Here is a 26515-nt window from a genome sequence, read left to right on the forward strand (position 1 = left end):
ACACACACACACACACACACACACACACACACACACACACACACACACTGGGGTGAGATGAGGAAGGAGAGGGAGAGACAGAGAGACAATGTCTGTCTCATATCTTTTATAATAAAAATACCAATCCTTCTGCCTTACTTAGCCTTCCTAGTAGCTGGGATTATAAGCACATTCCACAGCACCCAAAAAGAATGAAGAATTTTATTGACCAACACATTTCTTTGTAATGCAAATATGTATGGACATGTTCAAATTTTAATCTATAATCACAAGGCAGTAATGTTAACATATTTTTGAGTTTTGGTTACAAACTCCAACTAAATATGTATGATAAATACAATGGAAATATGACTGAAAATACAGACTCTGTGGTCAGTTTGTCTAGATGCAAAACCCAGGTCTGCCCAGCTGTATCACTTTGAGCTATGTTCTTAACCTCTCTCTGTGTATCCATTGCCCTGAGAATAGTGTCTAACTCTTATAGTCTGGCTCATAGAATCATCTGTTTTAAAGATTTATTTTATCTTCAGTTGTGTGTATATGTTTGTCTATGTTCAGTATGTGTACATGACTGTGGGGCCTAAGGCAGCCAGAGATATCAGGTCCTCCCGCAGCTGGAGTTTCCAGGCAGTTATGAACTGTTTGATGTGGGTGCTGGGAACTGAACTTGGGCCCCCTGTAAAAGCAGTAAGCTTTCTGAACTGCTGACCTATTTCTCCATCCCTCTTAAGAGAATTTTTCTGAGTTAAAATATGTACTGGAGTTAAGACCCATAGCAAGCACCATGTTTGCTCTTATTCTCATGTAGATGCTTAGACAGTAAAATTTTGTCGGGAATCATTAATTGCTAGAAATGACATACACACACACACACCACACAAACACACACACATACACTCACACCACATACACACACACAAGCACACATACACTCACACCACACACACAAATACCACACACATAAACACGCATACACTCACACTACATACACATACACACACATACAGCTTTCTATTTTAAGTTGCACGAGTATATGCACACTTGTGTGTATCTTTCTGTGTGTATATATATTATGGGGCTGGAGTAACAGTTCCCCGGTTAATGTAACAGGAGATCACTTAATTTGATTTACATACTAATTAATCACTTTACAGTTTTACACATTCATTTTTATGCTCCTTCTCTGTATTACCTGACTTTTATTGACAGCAAAAACCTGATGTCCTTGCGGTCACTTTCCTTTGAACCACACAGATATATGGATTACCTGTCTGGCACCTCAGGAGGTTTTTTGCCCTATAAGATGGTGGTTCTTTATGATATTCTAGAAGAGGGGAAAATTGACCTTTCTTCTATAAAGTGGAAGAAATAGCTTCTGAGAAACTGTAAGTTTCATGGACTGCTGGCTTTCTCGGATTGATCAACTACTGACATCCTGTCTTAGTGAGGCCATGGGCACCCTCTAGAGAGCTGTCTGTGTGGTCCCTGTCACCAAACCAGCATCTGCTACCCTGAGCTCTCTATTCCTGTTCCCACATAGAGGGAGTCTATTAATAAACTGGAGCAGACATGGCTGGGAACAAATGTTATCATGGTTGGACATGAACTGTGAACTAAATTTTGACTCTAGGGATCAACCTGTCCAACATTTCTATATAAAAATGAGTCTTCACCTATGATGTGGTATTCTCCCTTGTTCCCTGATGTTATAAAATGAATGATGACTTTGTTTTTAAGATTCTTGCCCGTGTGGCTTTTTTTGTCTGGTTCTATTGTTTTTTTGTTTGTGTTCTATTTTCACGGAAGGCTGTGACAAATTTTGGAGGATCCCAGAAGTGCCCCATAAACAGCACATTTTGTAGAGTGGCCTTGGAACTTCACCTCGCTGAGTCCAAGCTGCAGGTCCTCTACCCTCTACCCCGAACCCCACATGACTGCTTCCCACATAGGTTCCAGTGACATTTTTAGCCTCCCCCTCCCCTGCCACTTCATGATAAATGTACTGCCATTGACTGGCTTTAGCTTCAGCTAAGAAAACAACAACAAAAATCCAAAGCAGCCACTCACCAGTGTCCTAGGACAGTGCATTAAAAATCGGGCATTAGAATTCACAGGATAATCAAAGATACCTCAGTGGATCTGAAGAGCTAGGAAGGCCACAGTTTGATCTGAAAACTGAAAAGTGCTTACTGGTCTTACTCTATCATCTAAAGCAACCTACAAACATAGTTCCCAGGTGAACACTTTCTTTGTAGACTACTTAGCTTTTATGTCTCCTGTTCTGACAATAATCTTTTATGGGTTCGGCTGGGATATCCCAAGGACATTTGATAGTCCAGGCTAGTGACAAACACTAGGTTGCGTGTATCCTTTCCTCTTAGGAGACTTGGCAACTACTGTTCTCATGGCCTCAGCCTTGGAGAAAGAGCAGCTTCAGACTAATTGGCAAGCAGCAGGGAGTGCTTCTAAGTGCCAAGTGGCTTACAAGGACCCACTGTGCCCATGCCTGCAGATGCAGCAAGGTGGTGAAGGCTGGGTTTGGAGAAGCTGGTCTGAGAACCTTACCCCTGTGACAGTTGCTGATTGAATCAAGGGAACAGAAACTGACTCTAAAGTCTGTCTGTGTCAATGTGTTCCTGCACTGGAACCAGGGTTAATGCCTGCCATGTTGCCACTATAATCTCTTTTGAATAGAATAAACATCAGCCTGATGGTCCTTTCCTGAGCAAATGAGCCACTTTGTACTTGTTCAAGATAGCTCGCCTCTGCCAGGAGTGTCTTATGCTTCTGTGAATAGCTTTCTTTGCATACATTTTCATAGGAGACCGAGGCATTTAAGTAGCAGTTGTTGCCTTTCTTTGTATTTTATGCATGTTATATTACATATCATAGGATCCTCTCTTCTAGGCCAACATAATGAACATTAAGTTGTTATTTTTGTGTGTGGCTGTGTATGTGTTCATATGCATGCAGGTGCAGGTACAGGTAGAGGCCAGAAGACATTCCTCAGTTGCTGTTCATCTTATTTTTGAGACTAGGTCTTCTACTGAACCTGATGTATACCAACTAGGCTAAGCAAGCCAGCCAATGGGCTCTAGGAATCATCCTGTCTCTACCGTCCCAGTGCCAATATATATATATATATATCCATCCCATATATGTGTGTGTATAGGTATATACACATCATATACATATACATGATACATTTATATCACTATGTCTGGCTTTTTAAAAATATGGGTTCTGGTAGCTGAACTCAGGTCCTCATGTTTACAACACTCTACAGACTGAGATCATAGAATTTTGTTTTAAATTTAAAAGAAAAGTTGGGGAAGCAGGTAGAAGAATGTAGGGATGCCAGCTCTCATGCCTGAAAAAGAAGACAGACAAACAGCCTCAGCCCAGAGTGCGAGTGATTTGATCTCTTTTCTATGTTGCCTTTCTTTTGGACATCTGTGCAGTCCCCCCTTCCCAATTTCAGAATTTGTATCTAATATATTATATTTCTAATTCAAAAGATGGGCACTATGTATAGAAGCATGATTCCAATTGTATTTAAGTCTTTTTACTATACACATATTTTTCTCCTTGTTTCTTTTATTATAGTTTTTCTTTTAAAAATATTTATTTGTGTGTGTATGTGTGTTTGTGCATGTGTCTGCATATGTATCTGTCTTTGTGTGTGTGTCTGTCTTTGTGTGTCTGTATCTCTGTGTGTGCTGTGTATGTCTGTGTGTCTATCTGTCTGTGTGTCTGCATATGTGTTTGTCTCTCTGTGTGTCTGTGTTTGTATGTGTCTCTGTGTGCGCTTTTGGGTATACATGCTCTGTGTGAGTGTGCTGTCTGTCTGTGTGTGTGTCTGTGTTTATATCTGTGTATGTGTCTGTGTTTATGTGTATGTGTCTCTGTCTGTGCTTTGTGTGTGTGTGTGCACGTGTGTACGTGTCTGTCTCTCTCTCTCTGTGTATATGTGTTTGTGTCTGCATATGTGTCTGTCTGTCTCTGTGTGTGATACACACACACACACACACTCACAGACACGCACTCATGCACATGGGTGTGACAAACTCAGTTCATCAGACTTAGCAGCAAGTACCTCTGCTTGTTAGCCCACCTTGCTGTTCTACTGTTTTTTTCCTAATGTGCCAAATATTCTAAATGTTTTACACAGATTACCTTGGTCAGTGTTCACACAACCCCATGGCATCACTAATACTGTTCTTTCTCCCATTTTACAGAACTGAAAAGGGGCTAAGAGGTAAAGGCACAGATCTCATCTTGTTTGAGCTGGAGAAGACAGGCACCTATGTCCGGGCAGTTTGAGTTTATGGTCATTGATTGTGGGACTGCGTAAGGGTATCCTGGATCATGGTGGAGCAGGTGCCTAGAACCCCGAGACTCTACAGATCCTGGATAGGATTCTGGATGAGAACTGGCAGGAGTTCGGTGCCCCCCAGAACCCAGGATCCTGAAAAAACAGTCATGGTCTCCATAGAATTACATAGGCCAGGCTATAGGCCTCAGGCCCTAGGGATTTACATACTAATGAAGGCCAGAGGGCAGAGCAAATTAAACATGCCTCCCCCAGATCCTCTCCCAATCCTCCCCCTTTCTCCCTCCCTATATAACTCGGGACTGCCCTGAGTTTTTGGGGGTACGCCTAGATCCATCTATTATCTGCCATGACAATAAACCTTTTTGGAACCAAAGACTTCCTCGTGTTACTGGGGCCTGTTGCCGCCAAGGCCCCCAGGCCGCTGAAACTATAGAGTTCTCCCTCTCTCCCGAATGTGGGACTCGCCACAGTGGTGGAAGCCCCTCAGGGGCCACCGCGCTGCTGTGGCGGCCTTTTTAAATTTTCCCCACAATTGGTCCTCAGCCCACTCTATGACAGACAGGGCTTCTCAGAACCCTGACCTCGTTTTTGGATATAATACTTCACACTTGCTTTTATTTTATAGATTTAGTAAAATTTGATACTTTTGTTATGCAAAAAGCAAGCATCAGTGCTGGCTTCTCATTCTCTGCAGTTGCTGGCTTCTCATCTTCTGCAGTTCTGTACTTGTTCAGTGCCCTTTCTGCTGGTTTTCCTCTTTGTTCTGGGCCTCACTTAGAAGAATGAACTCTTAGCAGAAACAGCACTGTATTTTATTCCCCATTAACAGGATGACACAGCTCACTTGAATCATAAGAATGCTAAAATAACATTGTGTTTTGACCTTGCCCTTAAGATACTGATTTTACTTTCAAGTGTTCTAAACATCTTAGATGCATCTTTTCCTTTCCGTTTCAGTTTCTCCTTTTACATCTGTCTCTAAAACAAGCAGAGAAAAATATACACTAGATCTATGCAGGATTCTTGTGGATCTGCATTTTCAAGGAAAATCTTTTCTTTAAAAAAATTCACTAGGTAAATAAAAATTTTTCAGAGAGCCTGCCATTTGGAGTGTGCCATGACTCTAACTGGAAAGCTCATCCTCCGAGTCAGGAGACTGTTAATCAGGGAAGCCCATCACACTCCCTCTAGTTTCATTACTCTTTGAAAATATGTCTCAGGCTGGACTGAAAACCATGGGAGGCTGGTATCCCCACTGTGCTGAGCATACTGCCTGTCTCATGGCAGCCCCTCAGAAGGATGTTGCTGAGTGAATACATCGGTGTAGCCCCTCAGTACCTGTCATTTCAGGCTGCTTGTGTAATCAGCACGGACTCAAGTGCTATAGAGATGGATAAAGGACCACAAATATCACGTCAGCCCACCACTCAGGAAACTTCCAGCTCTGCAGAGGAAAAAGAAGGATCAAACCCTTGCTTCTCAGAGATGTGGGGCTTGCAGTCGGAAAGATTTTGGAGAGCGGGGTGGGGGAAGAAAGGTCTTTGTGGGAAGGGAGTGCCGAGGAGAGGACATTTCAAGGTCATCTGAAGACCAAGACCAAGTTAAGGAAACCAGTCCAGGGAGAGGATGAGGGTCCTCTGGGACTTGACTAAACCCCAGTGTATTCTCCCATTGGCCCCTTCCTTGGGTGCTAAGATCACAGGCTTTGTTGATGTCAGTTACTGAAGGGCTGGGGCTAGGGCTAGAGGGGAGGAGGCAAGAGCTGGTAAAAATTTGTGACAAGAAAGGAGTTTTCAATAAACGAAGGCAAGCCATAACTCTGAAACCATGCTAGAGTCCAGGCTGCTAGGTTACAGAGCAGCGAACCCAGGCTTGTATGGGGACAACAAGGGAGGGAACTGCTTAACAAATTACATCAAGAGTAGCTAAGCAAACCCTGTTCTAGAAAGGGCAGGTTTGGTGGAGGCGTGGTGTGGGGGAAGGGAGTGCCTCTGCGGGCCCATGCTGAGGCATCCCTTTTCCCTGATGTACCAGCAGGCAGGATATAGTATCGAAGAGAGTTTATTTAGGGCATGGGGAGGGGAGTTGAGGGAGTAGAGACAGAGAAAGGCACGGGGTCGGGGTGGGGGTGGGGTAGAGTGGGGAGTATAGTCTGGCCATAAGCATGTGGAGAGAGACCTGGAGGGGAATAGTGAGAAAGGGGGAAAAGGGTAAGGAGCAAGAGCAAGAGGAGAAGAGAAGAGAGCAAGAGAATGAGCCAGGCATCCCTGGCTGTTGCCAGGTAACTGTGGGATGGAGTCTAGAAGAAATGCCAACACTCTTCTGAAACTGAAGTTGGCCCAGGCAAGGGCGGAGCAAGGAAAGAGCTTACAGAGCTGCTTACAGAGGAGACTTTAGGCTTGGGGTGAGGTGCACACATGGCTAACATCCCAAGGCACCTCAAGCCCACTTGATACACATGGCTGACATCCTGAGGTACCGCAAGTCACCCCAAGCTTACCTGATGCATATGTCGGAGCATTAGCAGGAATGCTTGCTCTGTTTTCACAACATCTCTACAGCAGAAGCCTCACAGGCCTCTCTGGAATGGTTGTCCTCTGGTGAAAAGGACAGGGTAACCTGCACCTTCTACCATCTCTGTTGCAGGCTTTCCACAAATATCAAAGTCCACTTTCTGCTTCTCATGCTGATTCCATATGCATTATTTTATTCTTTTTTTTAGGGGTTGGGTTGGGCATCACAGTTTACAAACCGCAAGAACAAGGCCATTAACAATAACAAAGCCAGGAGCGACAAAACAGGACAGAAACGGGAGGGGCTTTACAGCATGAGAAAGCACAGCGGGGTACTGATGTTTGTTGAAAATCCCCCCAGAGTCTCCAGTAGTGTCAATACAATTATGGGAACTAGGAAACTGGCTCTAACAGAAATAATTGTTGGTAGAGATGGTGTTTCTAAGTGTGGGGTTTGCAGAACCATCTGCTTTAAAGCCTACCGAAGTACTCCCGGCATCTCAGCCACTTCCCCAAAGCAGCAGAGAGGCTGGAATGCCTCTGGAGGTAATTACTTCAGACTGAGTTTTAGCACTAATGGTGCTACCTCATTAGCTCCGTGGTGGCTTGGAGCGGGCAGGCGTCTACTTTCAATGGGTTTTAAATGAAGATGAAATTAAAGTGGAGTTGTTGGGCAGAGGTATTATATGGATGTCCTCACACAAAGGGAACAGCAAGGATATTGTGTCCCCTTCTTTTGCTCTTTTTAAACAGAGCCACCCAACCCCCAGTCTTGTCTCCTCTAAGCCTTGCTTTCTCTTATTACAGTGCAAGGGCAGGTTTCAGCCCCTCTGCAGTTCTTCCCACCTCCAGATACATCTTTCTACAGCTGTTGGTGGTGTTTGGCCTTAATGGATTTGATTTCTAGGAAAGGTGGGGGGACCGATGTGTAGGGAGCATCCAGTTTCCATCAACAAGCAGCTTTTTGAGGAATTACTGTATGTAGAGCATGCTATTGATGATAAGTGCATATGTTTATTCATCAGACTTTCCAGGATCCCATCCACAAGTGCACATACATCCTTGTAAATACCATGTTAACAAGAGAATATCAGCAAAGGAGTGGAAGTCATATGCTTGTTCACTCAAGCATGTGCAAACTTTGTATGCTGTTGGAAAGCTTGAGGTCACAGAATTTAAAAATGCCGTGAAGGAGTGCTGTACATGGGTGATCCCTACTCCTGCAGATGTAAGGACACAGAAACCGTGTTAGAACCAGATTGTCAGTATTACCACGGAAGCCATTTGATACTTATTATGGATTCTCTGGGTTAACCAAAAAGCTAATGAGAAAGATTTATGGTTATGAAAAATCTTTCTGGAAGCATGTATGGAGACAATAGTGGTCTCTATGTGGCAGGGCAAATTAAAACCTAAGAAGGCTATAAAAGACCATCCACTCGCTGTTAAAAAGAACCACTATGTCAGAGTCCTCTGAGGCAGGAACAGGCCCACTGATTGAGAGGGGCCTATTTCTGGTTGAATATGATACCAGTTTAAGCTCTCTTTTCCTGTCATTTGCCTTAACGATGAACTAAAACAACCAAGGGCATGTTTGCTTTTGAAAATAAATTAATCTTGAAAATAAAAATTTGATTAAAATCTTGGTTTTTTTCTAAAGATTAGATTTGTTTAATTTGTTCAATTAAACATGAGGCCTCTGCAAATGAAATTTGAAGACATTCATTGGAAATATTTTATGGTTTAATAGAGCCCTTTCCTCCCATGCAAGATTTTGTTTATTAATAAGATTCATGGAAATTCAATAAAAATCGCTTTCATCATTACTCTGTGCTCCCTCAAGAGTTGAAATACCCATTTTATTATAAAAGAAGAGGAAAGAGCAACTCATGGAATTCAAATGAAAGCAATAAAATCTTGTAAGGATGAATTCATGTGAGGAAAGGTTCATTAGTGAACAGAGAAATTCATGGACTTTGTTCTGCAGCTGTGAGCTGACTCTCAAATTTATTGAAACGATTCCTTAGTCCACACCCACTTCCTCCATTTCCTTCTACTCTTGCTTGGAACAAATAAAATCTTTCTAGGCTGAGCACTGGGGGGGGTGGGGGTGGGGGTGTCCATGGTTAAAGAGTCCACTTGTCCACATAAGTCCAGGCTTGATGGGAGATCTATAACTCTGCCTACTGAAAAGTAAAAACTTGATGATCTGTATTTTCTTTCCCAAGAGGCTGCCGGTCTTTTCTGAAAGGAATGCTTCAGGGCTGTAGAGTGCAGGGTTGGTTCATGCTTGAGATTTTAACCTCCTGCTCTCCTAGCTCTTTGACTTTGCAGATCCTCAGACTCTGAGGACCCATAATACTCATTTGTATAGGCCGAGAAGACTGAGATGTTTTTGCCTTGATGATGTTAACATCAAAGGTTTGTTTCAGGGTCCTGAGTCCAGAATGCCAGTGTAGAAGTGAAACTTTTTTTGGGAGGGGGATTACGATTAACCAAATGAGATAATATAGCAAATTTAAAAGGGAAGCGTTTTTCCTGGTTTCATTAGGGTCTATTTTTAGTGTGTGGTATGTTCAGAACTCATCAATGAGTTGCAGGTATGTAGGACACACTAGAAACACATTGTTGCCAAAGCTTTGTAACCTTCACATTCAGTTTTATGTGAGCCCTAAAGGATTGTGACTCATAGCTTAAGAAGCTGATGACTAATAGTCAGACACCACCATAGTACAAATGCTTATTTACAAAAGGGCCTTGAGTGGGGTAGTGGTGGCACACGCCTTTAATCCCAGCACTTGGGAGGCAGAGACAGGTGGATTTCTGAGTTTGAGGCCTGGTCTACAGAGTGAGTTCCAGGACAGCCAGGGCTACACAGAGAAACCCCATCTCGAAAAACCAAAAAACCAAAAAACAAAACAAACAAACAAACAAACAAACAAACAAAACCAACCTCCCCCCCCCCCAAAAAAAGGGCCTTGAAAGATGGCACATTGTTGAAGGCATTTGTTGCTCTTATAGAGGACCAAAGTTTGGTTCCTAGCACCCACTTGGGTGGCTCATAACCATCTGTAACTCCAAGTCCTGGGGTTCTGTACCCTTTCCTGGTCTCTGTGGCTGCTGCACTCATAAAAACCCACATTCAGGCACAAATAATTAAAAATAAACAAAAATGTATTGGGGAATTAAAAAGACCTCAAGAAACTAAAAAAAATTTTAAGAGAAGAAAAATCTGGAGCTCTTGGTACATATGATTTCAAAGGTGACTACACAGTAACTAAAAGAGGCTGGTTATGGGCCATGTCAGACCTATAGTGCACAGCAGCAGATGTGATTTGACAACTGGTATACCAAATTTATCTGATGAAGAAGGTACATTTGACAACAGATCATTTGAAAAAAAAATTCTCAATCCCTTTCCTCATATACTATATTCAGAAATTAATTCCCAGAGGATAGAGACATCTTGATCATGCTAAGATAAGAAAGATTATTAGACATATTAGTGCATGTACTTGCACATAGATGTGTTCACACTCACAGGCACACACACAAACACATGTATGTGCCACACTGTTGCACATACACAGGATTTATTCATTATATCTAAAGCAGAATGTCCCACATCTCTACCATTACACAGGTGAGCATATAAATAAACCGACATAGTCTTACAATGAAGGCAAGCTCAGCAAGAGAAAGCTACAAATGGCACACACACAGCAACATGGATGAAACCTAAATATGGTGTTAAGCAAAAGAAGCCAGACCCCAAACAACATGCATTGTATGAAATTCTAGAACACTGAGATATAATCTATACTGACTAAAGCAGCTCAATATCTGCTTGTGCCAGGAATCTGGGATAACTACACAAGGGCCTGAAGGAGCGTCAGAGGGCGCTGAAAATGCATTGGATGCTACATTGTATCTGAACACCTACTTACAATGTATACATTTCCCTATATGTAACTCATAAAAACAATTCCAAGAGTAAAACTCATTATATATGCACATATTATAGCTTTGTTTTGTCTTTTTAAACAGAAAGAAGTAATATTTACAGGTAACACTGTACTCTATATAATTATAGTGTGATGGGGAAATTTTCTAGTCAGCATCATAAGCTGTGGCTGAATTTAGTTCCCAAGTGGACCTCCAGGGCTGGTAATGTAGCTCTGTGGTGGAGCTTGCTAAGCACATACCAACCTTGAAATCCACTTCATCCCTCAAAAGAACTGCTGCTGTCAGAAATCAACAGTGTTGCACAGTGTGAATGAAATCTTTGAAACCTATTAGACTGTACATACTTGTTTATTCTGAACAGCTGTAGAAGTTATTAAACACATCTCTTCTTTTTCTTCTTGTAACTCTAATAAAAATGAAAGTGTAAAAAAATGTTACATTGGCTGGTTTCAATCTGATGAAAGAGTCTGACAGCTATAAAGGGTGAATGAGAAAAACGCTAGCTCTATTTTCAGAATGAATGAGCTGAAACTAGTTAATGTTTATTTTCCATGGGAGAAATGCTTGCTTTCGATTAAACTTTTTATATACAATGGATGCGTGATGCATCCCAGGATGTGTTCAGAGTGAGACAAAGCACTTTTTTCCTTTGAGTCTTTGTTTAAGTTCCCATCAGCTTATTTACTGACTCATTGGAAGATAGTGATGTAGTCTCATATTTGTAAACTCCTAGAATGTGGAATGGAAATGTTTCAGAAGAGTTTTATATTTGGGCCAGAGTTCAAAGGATGTGTGTGTGTGTGTGTGTGTGTGTGTGTGTGTGTGTGTGTATACAGGATAGAATGTATGTAGTCCAGGCTAGCCTTGAACTCACAGTAATCCTCCTGCCTCAGCCTCCCTAGTATTGGGATGACAGTGCATGCCGACATGCCCTGCTTTGTGTATCTTTAAGCAATTAATTAAAAGTAAGACCTTATTATTAGATCTTTAGATCTTTAGAACATGTTTCTTTTCTTCCATAAATCCTATTGTTGAGTTAAATGCTGAGTTTGTTACTTTTCTTGTTGTGACAACAGAGTACCTGACAAAAGCTACTTAAGGAAGCGTTTGTTTTGGCTCACAGTTTGAAGATATACTTGTGCTAGAGGGATAGTGAGGCCGCTGGTCACATTACATCTACAGTCAGAAAGCAAAGAGTGAGGATGCATGTCAGTGTTCAATGCTCAGTTTGTTTTTTCTTTATTCAATGTCAGATACACTCAAGAAGCACAGGGTGGGTATTTTCTCGAGTATGCTTGGCTCACAGTCAAGGAGAACATGTCTGAAAGGTTAAGGTGGACATGTGAATACTTCTAGGTTTGCTCAATTTCTTTTCTACCACTGTAACACCAGGAAATTTTGAAGGTGCATTACTACAGAGGCTTGCTCCTAAAGACACCTCTTCTAGAGGAGATAGCATAGAAAGAAGAGCTACCCCTGCTACCTCTACTTATTCTTCTGGATAAAATTCTTGGCTCTGGAGGACGGGGTAGTTGGGAATAGAATATCATTGTATTTTTCTGCTTCGGGACCCCAGTATCATTGATGAAATAGGTTTTGGTTTAAGGTTTGGTTTTACTTTCCACTTGCCTACAATGAACATGCAATTAGGAGACGCAGAGGGGCAAGTACTGAGTGTTCTCAGGACCAGACTACCCAGCTTCCCTCTCAGCCTTGTCAATTACTGCCTGCATGGCCCTAGGCAAGGTGGTTGACTTTGTGCACCTGAGTTTTTCTTATATAATGTGAGGTTTACCATTGACAATAACCCTTAGCTGTGAAGGAGTAACAGGGTTACATTCAGTGTGGCCTCAGCATACATTCACTATATTTTGGCTGCTGTTTTGTAAGTATCCACAGTGCATGTCTTTTAAGCACTCACAGAGTTTTCTTGAAGTCAGAGTTTCACAGGTTGCTTTCGTGTCTTCTTTAGTGTCTGCCATAGGGCTGAGTACAGAGTTGTTGCCCAATGTTTGCCTTTCAAATTGAACAATGATGTTGGATTATTCATGATAGCAGTGAAATTACAGCCGTCCCTTTTTTCTTTCTGATTGAGCAGTATTTCCCTGCCATCCTAGCATATTATTAGTGGATTCATATTTCTGAGAGAAATGTTTGACGCTCAGGTCTACTCCTGGTAGGGTGAAGTCTGAGATTTTTGGAGTGAGGTTCAGAGTGGCCTGTTGAAATTGGCGCTCCTACTCAGCTTCTAGCTTCACAACCCTGGGCAAGTTACTGACCGTTCAGTGCCCGAGTTTACCCTCTATAATGTTTCAATGATAATAGCCAGTATATCATGAAGTTATACTGAGGATTTATGTATCAATATAAGTAGATTTGTTAGGGAATATCCCTGTTCAATATCAGCCTTTATTAAGTTATTTCTTATTACCGTCACAGTGTCACTGGGATATTTCTTTGGACTCCTCTCATTTCCCAAGTCTCTGTTGAAATGATTTCACACAATACATACAGAATGTAGTATAGATTATAGGTCAAGTTTATTACAGAGTACAATGGAAAGCTCTCAAGGGCCAGAGAGCGGACAATGACCAAAGGGCTCATTGTCCTGATTTAAAGTTTTGACAGATTTTATGTTATTTCTAAAGTCTCTGTAGCAGGCAACATTTTCTGAGGGGCATTTGCCTGACCAGGTGATTGACAGGTCCACTGGGATTAAGTCTTAGAAAATGCTTTCAGTTAGACAATAATCTTTAAAGGTTAGCTATTGATCTATGCATGAGCTTCTGATGTTCAGGATGTCATATCTCTAATCATGGCCAGAGATAAGACTCCAATTCTATTCTATGGACTAGTCTTTAGAATCCCAAAGTTTCAGTGCTTAGCCTTATAAGCTGATGATTATGAGGGAGAGGTCCATTCCCAGTGACCCCCAAGCCCTGTTAATACCCCACTAGCTACCTACTATATTGTATGGTGATATACCCTCTATCTTTCAAGGCAGTCTCAATGCCAAAATATTCTGCCCCAAAGCGTTATTGGACTATCATTTATTTCATCCTCATCCCAATTAGGATCTCATAAAACATGACTACAATAACACTGGCTGTTTTTAATCTTAGTGCCAAGTTTACTTACGCGCTAACCCGCATAAGTACATGCCTCAAGTAGCACTGTTATTTGCATAGATTTCTTAGAGTTTGGAAGATGGAACTAGAGGTTTAGAAAGATGGCGATAAAAGAAGAAAATATAAGAAATACCGTTGTTTATGATCATGCAGCTAAAGGAATACCAAACTCAATGCGAAGATTCAAACCCTGGTTCCTCATTTTCTGCCTTCGGCCACCTCACCTCCCTGATTCTCCTCTAGAGTCTGGGATCACTGGCCTGTCACCTTCGTGAAGATCTTAGAGAAGAAAATATAAGCTCTCCCCAACCACAGAGTGATATCTGACTATTTAATACATGTGTGTATGTGAGTGAGTCATATTCTGGTAAACTGAATGTTTAGATAATTCTCCTATGGTAATGCATCGGTAGCCAGTCACTGGAGGTTAAAATGCATTGAGAGGATGCCTGCCTTCTAACTCATATTGATCCAGTGTCTGATATTCTGCTCTCCTCATCCTTATCTGTCACCAGGGAGATTTCACGTCTTGCCTCTAGGTCTCCTCGGTAATTCTAAAAGTTCCTGTCTTCTACTCAGTTGTTTTTCCAAACTACTTCGTCCATTACTTATTCTGGCTCCTATAATTGATGCTGTTGTCTAGTTGGAGGAGTTGTCTCTACATCCCTTACTCTGTGCTACAGGGGTGCTTCTGACATGGTCCTAGAGTGGTACCTTACAACTGTTACATGCTGGGGATGCTTGCCTAGAATCTGCTTCTCTTGCTTACCTGCCTGAATGCTTTTTCTTGACTCCTTGCCATATTCAAAGAAAGGTCAGCCTCCCAAGCCCTTGTCTTAAGGTTCCATTGCTGTGATGAAGCACCACAGCCGAAGCAACTTGAGAAGGAAAAGGTTATTTCGTTAACAGTTCCATATATCAGTTCATCAAAAGTAGAGAGGAGAGAAATGCACACAGGGCAGGAACCTAGAGGCAGGAGTGATCCTGAGGCCATGGAGAGGTGTTGCTTACTGACTTACCCCCATGGCTTTGCTCAGCCTGCTCTCTTGTAGAACCCAGGACCATCAGCCTAGGGATGGCATCATGACCATGGTCTGAGTTCTCCCCACCAGTCACTAATTAAGAAAACGCCTTACAGTTGGATCTCTTGGAAGTATTTTCTCAATGGAGATTCCCTCCTTTTGGATTACTCTAGTTGTGTGAGGTTGACATATCTCCCCATGTGGCGCCATCTTGGGTCTCCTGACTCATGATTCACTTCTTCAACGTTGGACCTTGGTCGCTCTCTTCCCTCTAAATTGTTTTCAAGTTGTCTTATGACTCCTTGTCATCCTTTAGCATTAGCTCCAGTGTCTTCCTGTCTAAAACCTGTCTATCTTCTTTGTTCTGCACCTGGCTTGCTCTTTTCTTTACCTTGCTTCTGCTGTTCAACTCTGATGTGAAGCTTGAAGCCATGGTCAGCAGCCAGCAGCTGCAGCTTTCTCAACCAACCTCCCCAGATGGTTCTTTTTTTTTTTTAAAGATTTATTTATTTTTTATTTATATGAGTACACTGCAGTTGTCTTTAGACACACCAGAAGAGGGCATCGGATCCCATTACAGATGGTTGTGAACCACCATGTGGTTGCTGGGAATTGAACTCAGGACTTCTGGCAGAGCAGTCAGTGCTCTTAACCACTGAGCCATCTCTATCTTCTTTCTATAAGCTCTTTTATGTTTTTACCAGCCTCCCAGTTCTTGCTTCTCAGACCCCTTTACAACTATTTGCTGCTTTAGCTGTAGTCATTCTGCAATCTACTTATATGCACAGGTATAGATGATACAGACATGTAGATATTTACTATGCAATGTGTAACGCATAGTTCTAGAACTAATATTTGTAAATAAGAATGGAAGAAAAGGGTAGGAGATATTACTCAGCCATTAAAAGTTCTGGCTAATTCTAATATCAAATAAAATCGACTTTCATCCAAAATGAATCAAAAAAGATAAGGAAGGACACTTCATACTCATCAAAGGAAAAATCTACCAAGGTGAACTCTCAATTCTGAACATCTATGCTCCAAATGCAAGGGCACCTACATACATAAAAGAAACTTTACTAAAGCTCAAAACACACATTACACCTCACACAATAATAGTGGGGGATTTCAACACCCCACTGTCAGCAATGGACAGATCATGGAAACAGAAACTAAACAGAGACACTTTGAAATTAACAGAAGTTATGAACCAAATGGACTTAACAGACATCTATAGAACATTTCATCCTAAAACAAAAGAATATACCTTTTTCTCAGCACCTCATGGTACCTTCTCCAAAATAGACCATATAATTGGTCACAAAACAAGCCTCTACAGATACAAAAAGATTGAAATAATCCCTTGCATCTTATCAGATCACCACGGACTAAGACTGGTCTTTAATAATGACAAAAACAATGGAAAACCCACGTACACATGGAAACTGAACAACTCTCTACTCAATGATGACTTGGTCAAGGAAGAAATAAAGAAAGAAATAAAAGACTTTTTAGAATTCAATGAAAATGAGGACACATCATACCAAAACTTGTGGGACTCTATGAAGGCAGTGCTAAGAGGGAAGCTCATAGCTCTAAGTGCCTACAAAAAGAAACTGGAAAGAGCACACACTAACAAGTTGACTGCACAACTAAAAGCTCTAGAACAAAAAGAAGCAAATACACCCAGGAGGAGTAGAAGGCAGGAAATAATCAAACTCAGGGCTGAAATCAACCAAATAGAAACAGAAAGAACAATACAAAATATCAATAAAACCAGGAGTTGGTTCTTTGAGAAAATCAACAAGATAGATAAACCCTTAGCCAGATTAACCAGAGGGCACAGAGACAGTATCCAAATTAATAAAATCAGAACTGAAAAGGGAGACATAACAACAGAAACTGAAGAAATTCAAAAAATCATCAGATCCTACTACAAAGGCCTATACTCAACAAAACTGGAAAACCTGGATGAAATGGACAATTTCCTAGACAGATACCAGGTACCGAAGTTAAACCAGGAGCAGATAAACCATCTAAATAGTCCCATAACCCCTCAGGAAATAGCAGCAGTCATCAAAAGCCTCCCCACTAAAAAAAGCCCAGGACCAGATGGTTTTAGTGCTGAATTCTATCAGACCTTCAAGGAAGACCTAATACCAATTCTCTTCAAACTATTCCACAAAATAGAGACAGAAGGAACACTACCCAATTCGTTCTATGAAGCTACAATTACACTCATACCCAAACCCCACAAGGACCCGACAAAGAAAGAGAACTTCAGACCAATCTCCCTTATGAACATCGATGCAAAAATACTCAATAAAATTCTAGCAAACCGAATCCAAGACCACATCAAAACAATCATCCATCATGATCAAGTAGGTTTTATCCCAGGAATGCAGGGATGGTTCAATATTCGGAAATCCATCAATGTAATCCACTATATAAACAAACTTAAAGAAAAAAACCACATGATCATCTCACTAGATGCTGAGAAAGCATTTGACAAAATTCAACATCGCTTCATGATAAAAGTCTTGGAAAGATCAGGAATTCAAGGCCCCTACCTAAACATAGTAAAAGCAATTTACAGCAAACCAGTAGCCAACATCAAGCTAAATGGAGAGAAACTTGAAGCAATCCCACTAAGATCAGGGACTAGACAAGGTTGCCCACTCTCCCCCTACCTATTCAATATAGTACTGGAAGTCTTAGCCAGAGCAATTAGACAGCAAAAAGAAGTCAAAGGGATACAAATAGGAAAGGAAGAAGTCAAAATATCGCTATTTGCAGATGATATGATAGTATACTTAAGTGACCCCCAAACTTCCACCAGAGAATTCCTAAACCTGATAAACAACTTCAGCAAAGTGGCTGGTTATAAAATCAACTCAAACAAATCAGTAGCCTTCCTCTACATGAAAGATAAACAGACTGAAAAAGAAATTAGGGAAATGACACCCTTCACAATAGTTGCAAATAATATAAAATACCTTGGTGTGAATCTAACCAAGCAAGTGAAAGACCTGTATGACAAGAACTTCAAGTCTCTGAAGAAAGAAATTGAAGAAGATCTCAGAAGATGGAAAGATCTCCCATGCTCATGGATTGGCAGGATTAATATAATAAAAATGGCCATCTTGCCAAAAGCAATCTACAGATTCAATGCAATCCCCATTAAAATCCCAACTCAATTCTTCACAGAGTTAGAAAAGGAAATTCTCAAATTCATATGGAATAACAAAAAACCCAGGATAGCGAAAACTATTCTCAACAATAAAAGAACTTCGGGAGGAATCACCATCCCTGACCTCAAGCTGTACTACAGAGCAATAGTGATAAAAACTACCTGGTATTGGTACAGAGACAGGCAGGAAGATCAATGGAATAGAATTGAAGACCCAGAAATGAACCCACACTCCTATGGTCACTTGATCTTTGACAAAGGAGCTAAAACTGTCCAGTGGAAAAAGGACAGCATTTTCAACAAATGGTGCTGGTTCAACTGGAAGACAACATGTAGAAGAATGAAAATTGATCCATTCTTATCCCCTTGTACAAAGCTCAAGTCTAAGTGGATAAAGGACCTCCACATAAAACCAGATACACTGAAACTAATAGAAGAGAAGGTGGGGAAAAGCCTCGAATACTTGGGCACAGGGGAAAAGTTCCTGAACAGAACTCCAATGGCATATGCTCTAAGATCGAGAATTGACAAATGGGACTTCATAAAATTGCAAAGTTTCTGTAAGGCAAAGGACACTGTCAATAGGACAAAACGACAACCAACAAATTGGGAAAAGATCTTTACCAATCCTTCATCTGATAGAGGGCTAATATCCAATATATACAAAGAACTCAAGAAATTAGACTCCAGACAACCAAATTACCCTATTAAAAAATGGGGTATAGAGCTTAACAAAGAATTTTCAACGGAAGAAACTCGAATGGCCGAGAAGCATCTAAAGAAATGTTCAGCATCCTTAGTCGTCAGGGAAATGCAAATCAAAACAACCCTGAGATTCCATCTCATACCAGTCAGAATGGCTAAGATTAAAAACTCAGGTGATAGTAGATGCTGGCGAGGGTGTGGAGAAAGAGGAACACTCCTCCATTGTTGGTGGGACTGCAAGATGGTGCAACCACTTTGGAAATCAGTCTGGCGGTTCCTCAGAAAATTGGACATAGCATTACCCGAGGATCCAGCTATACCACTCCTAGGCATATACCCAGAAGATGCTCGAACATATAACAAGGACATATGCTCAACTATGTTCATAGCAGCCTTATTTATAATAGCCAGGAGCTGGAAAGAACCCAGATGTCCTTCAACTGAGGAATGGATTCAAAAAATGTGGTATATTTACACAATGGAGTATTACTCAGCTATTAAAAACAATGAATTCGAGAGGTTCCTTGGTAAATGGATGGAACTAGAAATTATCATCCTGAGTGAGGTAAGCCAATCACAAAAGAAGACACATGGTATTCACTCACTGATTATTGGATATTAGCCTAGAACCTTGAAATGCCCAAGATGCAACTCACAGGCCACATGAAGCCCATAAAGAAGGAAGACCAAGTGAGGGTGATTCGGTCCTTCTTAGAAGGAGCAACAAAATACTCAAGGGAGCAAATATGGAGACAAAGTGAGGGACAGAAACTGAAGGAGGGGCCGTCTCAAGACCACTCCACCTGAGTATCTATCCCATGTGCAATCACCAAAGGTAGATGCTGATGTGGAAGACAGGAAGTGCATGCTGATAAGAGCCTGATATGGATGTCTCCTCAGAGGCCTTCAAGAGTCAGACATATTCAGAGGCAGATGCTCACAACTAGCCATTGAACTGATCATGGGGTTCTCAATAGAGGAGTTAGAGTGAAGACTGAAGGAGCTGAAAGGGTTTGCGGCACCATGAGGAGAGCAACAATACCAACCAACCACAGCTCCCAGGGTCTAAACCACCAGCCTGGGAGCACTTAGGGGGGGATCCAGGGCTTCAGCTGAATATGTAAAAGTGGAGGGCCCTGCTGGGCATAGGTGGAAGAAGAGAACCTTGACCTCATGAAGGCTGGATGCCCCAGGGGGTGGGAATTTTGAGGGTGGGGAGGTGGGAGTGGGGGGGTAGATAGAGGTTACATCCACAGAGAAGAAGGAGGAGGGGCGAGGGGATTGGGGGTTCCGAGGGGGTGGTGGGGGATGGGGTAAGGGGACAACATAGGAAATGTAAATAAATCATCCAATTAAAAAAAAAAAAAGTTCTGGCTACTTTTCCAAAGGACCAGGGTTCAAGCCCTAGCACCCACATGGTGGCCCACAATCACTTGTAACTCTAGTTCCTGGCCTCTAGGGGGAACTAGGCATGTGCTTGGTACACAGGCATACATGCAGGCAAACTGACAAACTTACTATCTCTCGTAGTCCCTGAGTTGGACTGAATTTCTCCCTTGCTTAGATTTTTACACCACCAACCCTCTATGATCTCTTATAGTATATCTGATATTCTGCCTCTGAATACATATGTAGGTAGACTTTCTCTGTATACGTATCTGTAGGATCTTCTTTGAATAATTTTCTGCATGCAATACTCCCTTGTAGGTAGATGTCATTATTTACATTTGCACAAAACTGGACATTTATTCATTTACTTATCAGCACTTTTGGTTTTTGAAGACAGGGTCCCATGTAGCCAGAATGATCTAGAACTACTTCTTACCTGATGTGTGCCAGGGTTATGGGATGTTATACCTCATTGAGATTGTGTGATGGCAGAACACAGGGCTTCCAGCATGCTGGGCAAACACTCTACCAGCTAATCCATACCTCCAGCAGAGAAACTGGATTTTTAACCACAGTGGATGTCTTGTTCAAGGTGTCTGGAAATACAGAGAACAGGGCCTATTGCAAGAGCCCCTGATCTTAACTTGCCCCTGGCGTCTTACAGATGCCTTTGGTACAATCAGCCCCAGGTTGCTGAAAATGCATTTATCCATCTCTTTCAAACGTCTTGAGCCTCCAGAAGACTAAAGTTGTGTTTTCAGTTGTTTGACCCAGAAGTTGAGTAGCATGTGTCTGACACCTAGCAAGACAAGCAGGTAAGCATTTACTAAAATGAACTTACAAGAGCTCCATTTCTCCCTGAGATGTAACACTCTCTTTCCACCCTGCTCTCTCTCATCCTCTAGCTTTCTTACCACTCAGTAATAAATCAGGAGGAAATATTTCCATATCTGCAGTGAGAGAGAACAGAGAAGAACAACGTGGAAGGGATGATTTCCCTACATTTGTTAAACCATAGGCGCTTGCATATGCTAGACAAGCGCTTTCCCACTGAACTGTGTAGCCCCAGTCCGATTTTCCCAATCTTAATTCTCAGCGTTTTAAACAAAAACATTCCATTAGAATCTTGAGTTCTTCACTGAATAAATAAATACATGATCATTTTTGCCTAAATGTTGATTCTGGAAACCAATACTTCAATAAAAAAAAATTTCCCAAAGCATTAATAATACCAAATCGTTTTACTTATTCCTTCAGTCAGTAAAAGAGAAAAGTCATGTCTTCTAACAAAAAAAGAATTTGAATTCAGAGTTATTTGAAGAAAAAAAAATCCTGAAATCCTATTTTCTCTTGAAGAGTAGAAAAACAAAATAAAACCAAACAACAACAAACTTCCAGTGGCTGAAGGAAGCAGAGACAGAGCCCAGATTAGGACAGGTTACAGGGTTCCCTGGATGGAAGAACGAGACGCACAATGGAAAACTCACTTCTACAGAATAGTCGGATAGCCCTTGATGGCTGTGTCTCTTTGATATTCAAAGGCAGTTTCTGAAGGCTGGAAGCTGTCCAAGCAGAGAGAACACCACAGAGATCTCTCCACCAAGGTTCAGACTAGCCTTCAATCTCTTGTTCCACAGCTGACTCTTATCCCAGCATGATACTCACAAAGAAAGTGTTGGCCATGAGAAAATGTCTCCTGTTGTCACAGCGGGAATGTCTAAACACCTGGGAACAGCAGCAGTTCAGTTTTGGAAAACAGTTTGAAAGCCACAGAAGGAATGGCAGTCAGACGTCAAGTGTATCCGGATTACCAGAAACAAGCGCTCTTTTAGCTTTATGTGTGACAAAATGAGGCCGGAGGTGACTGGCATTTGGGGGGTCATTTGGTGTCAAAGTGTCAACAATAAAAGCCACATTAGGCTCTTTCTGTTGAGTTCAGAAATGTCTCGATATGTCATACTAGTGATTTAGTCAGAGAAATCAGATTAATCTCTGCTCCCTCGGTACTTAATAAGTTTAGCCAGTGTTGTTGCCATGGGTCACCCTGTCATTAACAATGTAGGGTTAGGAGCAAGTCCTGGCATGTAGTGAGTTTTGTGTGTTTTAGTTCCTGTGTGAAGAATATTTTACCTCATCTAGCCTAGTTCCTATAACAGCATTTAGTGGGCTGCCTTCCATGTCACAAGTGAGGCTTAGGAAGGTCTTAGTTTGTTTGCTCTACGTTATGAGAGCTTGATCAGAAGCATAGCCTATGGGGCTTTCCATAATGTCAGAATTTGCTACTAATAATAAATTCACAAGATGTAGTGACTGCAGTGTACTAATTTGTCAGCTTGTCCTGTGTTCCTCGATAGCCCTGGCTGAGGCAAACACACATTCTTCTAATCTTTTAAAAATCTTATGTGTTCTGGTATTTGATTGCATGTATGTCTGTGCAGGTACATATTTATGTGCAGGGGTTGGGTGGTTGATGTCTCATGCTTGCGGCTTACGCCTTGGACAGATGACTCAATTTCTCTGTCTCAATTTGGCTGTGAGAGGAAAGGACAGCAGCAGAGCCGTTGGTGACCTGGAAGCTCATGGGAGAAAGCGGGAAGAACCCCTGCGCCAAGTTGATTAGAATAAGTGGTCCGTATATGATTTTCTTTTTTTTTAAACTTTATTTCATTTATCATTCTAAGTAAATAATTAATTGGTTAATTAATTCGTTAACTATGAGGTTGGGTCTCACACTACAGCCCAGGCAAGCGTCCAACACACAGAAGTTTTCCTGCCTCAGCTTCCCAATTGCTGGGGTTACAGCTGTGAGACACTCCACCTGGCTCTATCACGTGCTGTATGTAATTGATCACTTTCTACCGAGTCCTTTCCCTAGAAAGGTTTCTTGTATGGTTGCCTTTTCAATTCTGTCTTACTGTGGTGTCTCTTAGCTGATTTTACACTTTATATGTCCAATTTAAAAGATTAGCTACCAATATTATAACATATTACAATAATCCATTAATATAATTGTTAATGTTCCTTTTAATATCAAGTTTGATTTAATAAATTAGTCTGATAACCCTATTATGTGATAAAACCCAAAATCTCTGCTGGCTTTCCCCGTGGACGCAGCTTGACCTGCTTTAAACGGTACTACTTATATTTTATGCTTCTCGAAGCATAACGTAAGTAACTTTGAAAATGTCTTCCCTTTTTCTTTTTTGTTCTTCCTTCTAAATAATTGTTTTATTCGTTACCTGTAACTCTTTTTTTCTTGTTAATTCTCAACACACCAATCTGGAAGAATCCTCTTTTGTTTCTTATTTTAAACGTATTCTTATTTCATTAATATTTTAAACTGCTGTTTTCTCTTTGTGGAATGTTTTCAGCTGTGAGACTTTATGAATATAGTTTTAGAGTTTTCTGTCTTCTGAGAGAGCAGTCATTTTCACCAGATTCCGTTATTTCTCTCCCCTTCAGGTACTTATGACAGAAAGCAACACAAAGTCTCTCATGAACACTGCTTGTCATCTTCCTGCTCCATAGTCTTCCCCTCTTCTCTTTCAAATGTTTAAGATTTGGAAGTGGTGGGCTTTATTTCTATGCACATTGTTCCCTGGTGGTTCTCACACTCCTTTAAGATGTCTGTATTAGAGTCTGATGTCTTGACAGTCCATAAAATTATCTTTAATTTATTCCCTAGGTAGGAGTTGTGTCTGCTTGATTATGTGTCCTCTCGTGCATGCTAGTCTATTATTCTGTTTCCCCTCCCCTCCCCAGTGGATTTTTCTCTTTGTCACCAGCTCTGTGCCTTAGCTCTCTCTTCCTGGGTTTTGCTATCACAGGCTCATCATTCTAGAAGTCAGTTTTGTGTTTCTGGTGCTTGAGTTGTTCTTTTAAGGGTTTATAAATTCTGTGCCCCGTTTTGTTTTGTGTTTTCACTGACACAATGTAATTGCACATATGTACGGGTGCCATGTGACATTTTAATGCATGTAAACACTATGCAGCGATCAGATCTGGGTAATTGACATATCCATCACCTCAGACGTCAGTCATTTCTTTGTGTTCGGAATACTAAAAATCATCTCTACTAGCTATTTTTAGATATATAATTAATGGTTGTCAGCTTTAGCTGACGTAGACTTCAGAAGTTATTACTTCTTCTAAGCATCTTTCTAAACCCACTGACTACACTCTACCATCCAGCCTTCTACTTTATACTTCCAAGAGAGCACCCCCCCATCATGTACTAATAAGAACACATGGTATTGTCTTTTTGTGCCCGACATCTTCATTAGACACAGTGTCTTCTAGTTCCACAACCATGTTGTGGCAAATGGTAGCACTTCATTCTTTTACAAACAAATAATATTATGTGTATTTGCTTTAACATATATATGTATATAATATACATATATATGTAATACTTTCTTTAATCTTTTTTCATTTCATCTTGTGTGATGGGTGTTGTAGAACTTATTTATTCTGATCCTGGGTTTCTACCTCATCTTTGACCATTTAGTTCCCAAAGAAAAGACACACAACTTTTATTATTTGCAATAAGCCTTAGACAGCAAAAGAGCTGGGCAGACATCTACCCTCTATGCTATTAGAATCTACATTCCTATTGATAATCTTAAGTTATTACTTGCTATGTTTCATCTGGGCTGCTCTTAACTCCAATTGGTCAACTGTCAGGGCTGTGTTTGCTTGACTCTTAACCCATGGCATCTCTTTCCTCCTCCTCCTCCTCCTCCTCCTCCTCCTCCTCCTCCTCCTCCTCCTCTTCTTCCTCCTCTTCCCTCTCCTCCTCTTCCTCCTCCTCCTCTTCCTCCTCCTCTTCCCTTTCCTCCTCTTCCTCCTCCTCTTCCCTCTCCTCCTCCTCCTCCTTCTCTTCCTCCTCCTCTTCCCTCTTCTCCTCCTCCTCCTCCTCCTCTTCCTCTTCCCCTCCCTCCCCTCCTCCTCTTCCCTCTCCTCCTTATCTTCCTCCTCTTCCCCCTCCCCTCCCCTCCCCTCCTCCTCCCCCTCCTCCTCCTCCTTTGTCTCTCTCTCATGGTTCTCCCCACCCCCCACCCCCAGGCTTAGGAACCCTAAACCCTGCCTATGTCTCTTCTGCCCAGCTATTGACTGTTGACATCTTTATTCACCAATCAGAAATAACTTGGGCACAAGGTCACATAGTATCACTTGGCTCTATGTGCTCTGGGATAACCAGGTCTTGAGGAACCAGTATTAGCATTAGAATACAAGCAGTATCAGGCCAACCCACTACATATGGGTGTTTTGACTGCATGTATGTATATGCCTGGTGCCCTCAGAGACCAGAAGATGTGAGATTCTCTGGAACTGGAGTTACAGATGGTTGTTAGCTGCCATGTGGGTGCTGGGAACCGAACCCAGGTCCTCTAGAAGAGCAGCCAGTGCTCTTAACTGCCAAGCCATCTCCAACCAATATATCATATATAAAAAAACCAAGAACAAAGCCTTTCAACAGTCACCTTGGCTGATGCCTCAGCTATTGACTATTTATTTCCTTGTTTCTGAGTATAAACCCATAGTGGGATAGGTGGCCATGTGGTAGTTTCAGTTTTAGTCCTTCGAAGAAAAGATTGTCTTTGAACCTGTTAGAACAGCATCTATTTGACTCCCTGGGGCTGCTGAACTCCTCACACGAGGTGTGGCTTCTAAGAGCTCATAGCACAGCCAAGTAGCTTATGTCCCCCAGCCTCAGATGGCTTTTAGAACTTGACTTCCAGTGTCTCCTTAAACCATGAGGGAGCCATTATTAACTGCGGATAGTTATTTGAGGGTGTGCTGTTGACCAGAATCATGTATTCTCTCATCTTCTCTATTTTATCTAAAGCAGTCAGTATTTCTGTGGCTGATCAATATCTTCTCTGACCTGGGATGAATAGAGTGTGCTAATCAATGGACCTACAGCACGACATAGAATTGCAAATGTGTCTGCTTTCAAGTTGTGTGAAGAGCTGTAATTAAAAGTTAAAGGGTAAAGGAGTCATTGTATTTTTACTAGCGTGAAAATGAAGGGCAGCTTATGAATTGGCAACCTGTGAAGGCACAAGCCTTCACCAGTAACTTCCACCTGTAGACACCCCCAGGGCTCAATGAATGTCAGAGTTACTTTCCACTGTCAATTTGACACCAAGATAGAGTCACCTGGGAAGAGGGAGCCTCAACTGAAAACTTGCCTCAATCACATTGGCCTGTGAGGCATTTTTTGTAGTTGTTGTTGTTACATTGTTAGTTGATGTAGGAGGATC

The 26515-nt window shown here is 41.6% G+C and overlaps 1 pseudogene; it reads right to left on the bottom strand.

The window, feature by feature from the left end:
- Positions 1-26515, bottom strand: part of LOC114612573 — a 108107-nt pseudogene that overhangs the window by 3674 nt on the left and 77918 nt on the right.

The sequence above is a fragment of the Grammomys surdaster genome, unplaced genomic scaffold (assembly GCF_004785775.1).
Source record: "Grammomys surdaster isolate TR1022 unplaced genomic scaffold, NIH_TR_1.0 126176, whole genome shotgun sequence".
Classification (NCBI taxonomy): Eukaryota; Metazoa; Chordata; class Mammalia; order Rodentia; family Muridae; genus Grammomys; species Grammomys surdaster.